Source organism: Falco peregrinus, chromosome 14 (assembly GCF_023634155.1).
Source record: "Falco peregrinus isolate bFalPer1 chromosome 14, bFalPer1.pri, whole genome shotgun sequence".
Lineage (NCBI taxonomy): Eukaryota > Metazoa > Chordata > Aves > Falconiformes > Falconidae > Falco > Falco peregrinus.
Window position 1 is genome coordinate 25,668,210 of NC_073734.1, and position 8,040 is coordinate 25,676,249.

The 8,040-nt window shown below is 50.2% G+C and overlaps 1 long non-coding RNA gene across 1 annotated transcript; it reads right to left on the reverse strand.

Moving 5' to 3' along the window:
- Positions 1–4,429: 4,429 nt before the first annotated feature.
- LOC129785656 (uncharacterized) lies at positions 4,430–7,797 on the reverse strand. The gene is made up of 3 exons (XR_008749821.1): positions 7,309–7,797; positions 5,836–5,942; positions 4,430–4,674 (listed from the first exon to the last, which is right to left on the reverse strand). It is a non-coding gene; the product is annotated as an uncharacterized LOC129785656 (long non-coding RNA).
- Between the last annotated feature and the right edge of the window lie 243 nt (positions 7,798–8,040).

Below are 8,040 nucleotides of genomic sequence, written 5' to 3' on the forward strand. Positions count from 1 at the left end.
TTCTGTGTTCCCTGGTGCTGCATTGTGGTGTTCAGAGTGTTCCTAACAGACACTCAGCTGTGGTGGTGCTCTTTGTACCAATTAGTTGTTTGCTCAAAGAAGAGCTATGTGCTACCTTCCAGAAAGGAGCAGATCCTTGTTACAGCTGTGTTTTTTTCTAGGGCAGGGGCTTTGGCCCCCTGCATAGGTCTGGTCTCCTGTACCAGGAGCCGGTCATAGTCCCCCTGTGACCACAGCTGTTTGCTGAGGTAAACTGAAACGGCACAATACACTTTATACTTAATTTATATATGTAACTAAAACTTACGGGGAATTAGCAAGCAGTAATTTAAAACTGTTTGAGAGATGAAGTGCTCTGGTGTACCGTGTGGTAGGCAGACTGGGAGGGACTGACTCAGCTGGAGTTGCCACTGTGCTGGGTTTTGTGCCCAGGCTGTGGTAGTGGGTTGGGGGGGGTGTCTAAGAAAGGGCAAAAATGCTGCATAGCAGCTGTCGGAGGGAGGAGTCAGGAGAAAACAGAGAGAAACAACCCTGCAGCACCGAGGCTGCGGGGAGGAGGTGCTGGGGTGGAGACCCTGCTGTGGCCCGTGGCATGGTGGGGAAGTGGGGTGGCTCCCTGCAGCCCACCAGGACCCCGTGCCAGCAGGCAGACCTGCCCTGTAGGAGTGCTGGAGCCTGTGCAGGTTTGCTGGCAGGGACCCTGGGGACCCGTGCCGGAATGGCTCCTGAAGGATTGTGTCCCATGGAAGGGACCCCACGGGGAGAGTGTGAGGAGAGGGCAGCAGAGACGAGGGGCTGACTGACAGCTGTGGTTCCACATCCCCTCTGCCCTGCTTGGCAGCGAGGAGCTGAGCCTGGGAAGGAGGGGTGGGGGGGAAGATCCTTTTAGTTTTGTTTCTTACTGTCCTACTTGATTCTTAATTGGCAATAAATTAAACTGATCATGCCCAAGTCAAGCCTATGTTGCCTGTGACGATACCCACTGACCGATCTCCCTGCCTTCATCTCAACCCGTAAGATTTTTCCATCTAATTTTTTCCCGTCATCCTGTTGAGGAGGGCAAGAGCAGCTGGGTGGGTGACTGGCCGCCAGCTGTGGCTAAACCACCACCTTGGGCTTCCCCAGCTGTTTCCTGCCAGCCCTGGTGCTGCCCCCAGCTCCAGGTACAGAAATGTATCCGGGAAGCCACCTCCTGCCTGGCGGTGCCACCAAGACGGCGGGTGACCACCAGCTCCCTGTGAAGCGAGGTCTGGTTGCACTCCGTGGGTGCAGTAGTGTCCCGTGTCATGATCCAAAGCTGTGAGACCCACACAGTGACTCTGCTAGTGACAAGTGGAAATGAACCCTCTGTGCATTTGATGCACCTGGGTGGTTTCTGCCACTCTGCGCCCGCCATGAGCCATGGTGCCGCTCAGCTTCCCACCCACGCTTTCATACAGCAGTTGCTGCACAGAGGAGCTGCTCCGTGCTGTGCTCCCTCATGTCCCTCAAGTAGGGCAATGATTAAAGCAAAATTGTTGTGTGTGATTTTACTGCTTACAGCGAACCTAAACCATGCCAGGAACAAGGTCAGCCACAGCAAAGACTTTGGGTGCAAAGGACTGTGACTTTGGAAAACCCTTCAGAAGCTGGTAAGGAAGGAATGACAACGATCACATGTTCCACATTCGGAGGGACGGATGCAGATATCAGACCTCCACTTGCGCGCTCTTCATCGGCGTGCTTTCTCTGCTGTCTTTCCAGGGGGGGCAGCCTAACACACTAGCGCGGTTTCCTTTTATTTAGCTAGTCTGTTATTTCCAAGGAGAGACATGATGCTTAATTTCTGAGAAAAATTAATGTTATTTTTTCTCCTGATTCTTGCGATCTCTTGTCTTGAAGATGAAAAACCTTGATCCTTTAAATTGATTAATTTGACTTAGACTTGAGTCAAATGGATTCAAATTCAAATGGATTGATTAATTTCCAGATGTCTGTGCAGAAGGGACAGCTCAAGGCTGCAGCTCTGCAGCCTCCCTCGGTCAGGCAGAGCAGGGCCGAGCATGGGTGGCACGCCCCATTGGGGTAACTCGGAGCTCTGCGCAAACATCATCCTGCTGCTGCCTCTTCCAAGGCTCCGAGGCAGGACCATCGGTGCAGCCGGGCGGCTGGTCACACAGCACGCCTGCCAGCCTCCAGTTGCTGCTTTTCCCCATCGTAGCCCTGTCCTAAATCCCACTACGATATGGACACTTGTCTCTGGACTAAGCTGCGCGCACGGTGCAGGTTCCTAAAACCATGATGGCACAAAGGGCCAAGTGGCGCTGTTCATAAGGACCCCTGGAAATCCAGCCCAGCTCTTGGCAGCAACACTTGCAAGTTACGCGGGTTTTGCACAACACTGAAGGAAATGATGGCCAACACAGTTAAAACCTCTTTGGCAGGCCATACCAATACGAAGGTCAGTCATTTTTCAAGTATTTTTTTAAAAACCAGAATTCCACAACAAAGGGTATTCCCGCCCCCCCCCCCCCCCCTCCTTCCCCAAAGGAAATGGCTTTGTTGTTTGGGACAAACATGCTGCAAAATTTGTACTTTTTAAAATACATTTTTGGATACTATGGGATATTTCAAGTGTGTCCTCGAGGCTTTGCATGCCTGAGTTTGAAAATGTTGATCTGAAGTAGTAATGAAGTTTGCACCTCCTTTTCTCTGTCGCTGAAGCACCCTGAGAACCTGCGCTTCCTAAGGAGAGAACTTCCCAGGAAACTGCTGGTTTCCTCTTCTCCCTCCGTTGTTGCCACCACCTCCTGCAGCCGTGCTGCTGGGACACATGTTGGTAGCCAGGGTCCTGCCCTGCTTGGCTTCCAGATGAAGGTGGACGAAGGGGCTTTGAGAGCTGGGAGTGCTGAGGGAGGTGAGACTCCCCACCTGGTCTTTGTCTTCTCCCGAGATGTGTTCAGCTTCTAGCTGCACTGAAGTCAGGATTAACCAGACTCAAGACTTTTAGGGACACATTGTTCAAGTCCTAACGTTAACTGGAAGGGCAAAAGAAAGAGATGCCTGCACAGTGAACAGCTGTGAACTTTTGGCATCTAAAGTCCTCTGGGTGAAGCAGAACGAGTGGCTCTGCTGTCCGTAGCCCACTGCCTTCTCTGCCTCCCCATCACAGGCTTGCTTGAAAAGCTTTGCAGATTTGATGTTCACCTACCAAACACTTCTGTGGTGGTTCAGTGCCCTGTCCTTTTTAGATACACTGAATTGTGCTGTATTCCACCCGCTCCTTTCAGAGTACTCCTAGAGATACCCGCAGTTAGGCCATTTGATTTCTAGCCAGACGATGCATCTCCCTTTCAATCCTTTTCTAGCTCCTTTCCTGCTATTTTGTGACTTGTGTTGGAAGTGCCTGGCACCAGGTTCTAGTATTAAGGCAGAAAGCCCCAGGGCCTCGTACCTCTGGGTGGCACATGCTGTGCCACACCAGCTGTGGTGCCTTCCCGCTTTACAAATGCAATCAGTTTTGGCAAGTTTACAAAACTAGTGCTTTATCAGGAAGGTGTCTTTGGGTTTCAGCTTACCCCTTTCTACTTTTCATATGCCTACATCGCAAGAAGAAGAAAGGGTTTTGCTTCTCAGGTTTGCTCCAGTTACTTGGCAATTCAGGCATGACCACAGCAGAGCTGTTTTCCTACAGTCTTTTTTGTTTCCAGAACCCTCCCTCCCCTCCCTAGAGAGGGCTATGTGCAGGGCAAAGCGGACACTATGAGTAGGGACAACTGAGTAAAGTTACCAAAGGGCACGTGGTGCCTTCCTCGCAGCAAGGGACTGATTTCAGTTTTTCTATGCTTGGATGACTTTTGCAGCTCAGAGTTTGGTTAAATCTACTCGTGGGGCAGCACTTGAACGTCTGTTGAGTGATTTCATACTGGACAACAGCAGCCACACCAAGACAAAAGTCTCCTCGGGGACAGACACGATAGCAGACTTCGTGTGGGCTGACCTCACCTTTTGCTTGCAACCGGCACCTTATTTTGCAAAGGAATCTTTGAAACCCTCTTTCTTTGAGACAAGGGACTGTAAGGGCCAAGGGCCAAAGCAGCCACGCTGCAGCCTGGAGCCTGACGGTGGCTTCTCAGGTTCCAGCAATGGCTGTGGAGCACAGCTCTTGTGTCACCAAGCAGAGCGCCTGACACCCTGAAGTGCCTCGGCGCCCCGGGGGTGTGAAGCCTCTGTCTGGGGATCAGGCAGCCTCCCACCACAGGTCTTGCTGAGCTAAAATGACTCTGCAGAGGCTGTAAAATTGTCTCGGAGTGCTGTGCTGCTTAAGATGAAAGTGCTTCCGATAGCTCAAGCTAGCCCACCCACTCAGCTCTTACGAGCTGTACCTCCATATGCAATGGGAAGAAGTATTTAACGCAGTAACTCCAACTCTCGGCTTGGCACCCAAACCTGTAGATCAAACAGTCCATTTATTCTTATTATTGGAAGTCTCCTTCCTCCCCTCCAAAGCCTGTCGTGCTTCCCTCCCTGGGCGAGGGCCCTACTCGTCTCGCATATCCAGCAAGCAGCCTCTCGAGTGCAGTTTCCACAGGCACATCTTGGTCTGGCAGGTCAATGTAGGTATCTAGCGTCTGATCGTCGATACCGGGATCAATCGCACAGAAAGCAGTCTTCAGATCATCTGCCTTCCCCTCTCTGTTCCAAAACAACACAGTCACCATTACGTTGTGGTATGTGAAAAGAACATTTACTTACTTGTGTCACAGTGAGAATCCATGTTGCCCGAAATGCAGAGCAGAGATGTCTTTTGATACAATCATCTCTGCCTCTACTAGTATCCCGTTGTTAAACACATGTGCAATAAAGACTGGTGAATGCTAAACGTCAAACTGAATGGAAGTTAAGAAATCTTAAGATTCATGATAACCTGGGAAGACCTTAATTTCACTCTATTGTGCATTGATATCCCTTATTACAGAACTGTACTTCTTGCTAATTCAGTGCCCACGTTGGACAGGATTTCACTTCACAGGCACCTGCCCACCTCTGGCGTTCTCCTCGGTGCTCGGTGTGGCACCAGATTTTTTTTCAATGCAGTAATTGCCTCTTGTTTTGAGGTGGAATTATTTCTCAGATTTGCACCAGTTGTCAGTCCTATTTGCTCTTCCCACTCCTCAGAACCAGTCTCTGAAGATGTACAGGATTTTACCGCTATTTTTGGAGAGCTGAGGAGTGTGGATAACTGGCTAGCTGAAAAAGTTCACATAAACATAGTCTAGCTGGCTAGACAAAAATGCACATCGCTCTCAGCTTATCTGAAGTAAAGCACAAATACACTGTCCTTGGCTGTTCTTGTTACACAATAACAGGAAGATCGCGGTGGGAAAAGAATGTTGCAGGTGGGAACAGATAACTACAGAAGAGAAACTAGGGATGGGCTTGATATTCAGGCAACTCACCAATAATGAGCTTAACTTTTGTAATACATATGAGCTAATTATAAGAAGGCATAAAAGGTGACTGTAAGGTACAATAAACGAAGTCTGCTGATCACTCATATTGAGTGACTGTGTCTTCCCTCTGTCGCGACAGAAGAGCACTGTACCGAAGGGGATTATTGGTACAACTGATCTCTGCTCGCTGTCTGCCACGCCAAAGTTCTTTGGGTCGGGGACTGCTGCTCGCAGTGTTCCGCAGAGCCAGGCTCAGCCAGGTCTCGGCATTCACTGCAACGGGCACAGCCCTGTAGCGCAGGGAGGCCTGCGCTGGCCACGCACACTGCGTCCACTGCGGGGTTCCCTCTGCACGCGCGGTCCTGAGCTACTGTCCCCATCAGCCCCTTCCCTCCATACTTACAGTAGATCTCCCAGCTTGTTCTTCAGCTGGCTCAGATACTCCTGCTTCTCCCTGACATCCTGGCTCCGGGGCTTGGCCACGAAAGCTTCAGCGCTCCCCGCCTCCTCCTGAAAGAAATTACAGCTGTGTTAGCACCGAACATGTGTTCCGGTCTGCACAGGAGCTGCCTCTCAATGTGCACGAAAATAACGCTCTCCTAGAAATGGAATTTCCATGTGAAAAGTGGAAATAGAGAGAAAGAATATGGGAAAAACTCCCATCACAGAAAAGGCACAAGCTTGCACTGCCATTGTCTGCAGAGGGCCTTCAGGTGTTAGAGCTTGTGGTGGGCACTCCAGCTTTGTAAGTCTGATAAACCTAGCTAGTCTTATAAAACTAATTTAATCCCTAATTTAATCCCATTCTCCTGAAAAGGAAAGAGCCAATCCAAGAACTAGTTGATGCAAGCAGGTACAGCACTGAAGACCTCATTGACAACTTATCCTTATTCAAAGAATTAAACTGACGTTACTTAGGTTTTAGGGATTAGAGATTTAAATAAGGATTACATTTGCTTTAGGGATTTAGGGATTAAATTAGGGATAGGTCATTTGTGTGGGTCTCGCAGTACTACAAAACACATCTGTCAGCACCTTTGCAACTTGTCTCGAGTGCTCCAGGGTGGAAAAAAAATGGGACTCTCTGAGAGGTTCTGCCCAACAAAACCAGAAAAGGAAAGATCTTCCTTGGAAATACCTTTCAGGAATGGCAGGGAAAACAGTTCAAGCTTCTGGAAAGGCTGAGGAAAAGATGTCGAAGGATCAAAGAAATGCTACTCTATCCCAGAGAGAACCTCTGGATACAGTCGTGCTTAGTATGACGTGAAGAATTCTTGCAACGCTTCCTTGTCCCTGTATCATTGCCTGCTTCCCCCATGTGCTGGGGTACGGTGCAATGGGACATTGTGAGCTGAATGAACTTCCTCATGCCACAAGAAGCAGTCATTCCTTACAATGTAGTCTTGCTACTTAGTCATTCTAGCGCTTGTCTGCATTAATCTCGTCAGCAGAGAAGTAACCCGGGAAAACCCAAATACTGCTCTGCTGGACACTTCCCGGTCACGGCCACCAGTACCGGGGCAGGGAGAGGGGAGGAGGACGAGGCTTTTCAGCAGCAGGAAGCTGTTACTTTGGCTTGGCCATATAGCGCAGCATTAGCAGGGGCTCGAGCCCACTAGAAATACCTGCATGTCCGGTGGTTCACGTGGCATCATTGTCAAGTGTGGCTACTTCAGCTATGTCTTCAGTACGCTCACCGTTTCAGCTTTTCTAGTGCACCTGAGTTTTCCTGGCTTTAAAGTTTTCAGTGTTTACACTAAGAAGGTGGTGAATATTGAAGACACCGGCTGTGAAAGTAATTCTCCCACCTTCCTAATGGGTATTTATTACCAATTAATCTCAGTGGAAACAAGCAGTGAAGAAAGCTTCCACATACCCATGCAGGGAAGCCATTTCTCTCTCTTAGAGCTCCCGTTGCTATTTCTTCCAGAAGAACATCCACCAGCTGACTGCTGGTCTTCCCCTCAGCCAGAGAACCCCACTGGTCAGCTCCGCCTGGAAATCACCTCTGCAACAGCAAAAAGACACCGAGCTGCTAGGAGAATGTGCCCACACATACTGGTTTTGTGTGAATCCCACTAGGAGCCTAACGATAGATACAGATCTCCAGGCATTTGGTTGGTCTCCTAAGCTGTCTAAGGCAAAATGGAACACCCTGCAAGCACCTCTCAGGCCACTCCTAAAAGCCTAGGAGAAAATGGGGTGTTGCAGGTGGGGTTAGGGGTGTGGGAAAATCACCCTGAGGTGGGGCGAACTCGAGAAAATCGCGTCCTAACGGAAGCATAGTATTACGGAAAGCTTCTCTTAGGGTAGAATACAGCTATAGCCTTGAGGACGGTTGGCACGCACACGTTTCGCTGGGAAGCAAACCAAAAGGCCTCTTCCCCTCGGCTGCTCCGGCCCCGGAGCTGACTGTCACGACACAAGACCAGCCAGACATCTGAGCTGCCGCTGCCTCCCAGCCCTCCCCGGCAGTTAAAAGGCTTGCGGAGAAAGCAGCAGTCGGGGGCGACGGCTGGGGATTCCGCTGCCGGCTGCCTTTTCTTGCTCTGGCCCGCTCGCAGGGGCGGGAAGAGGCTCCTGAGCCACACACACACACACACACACA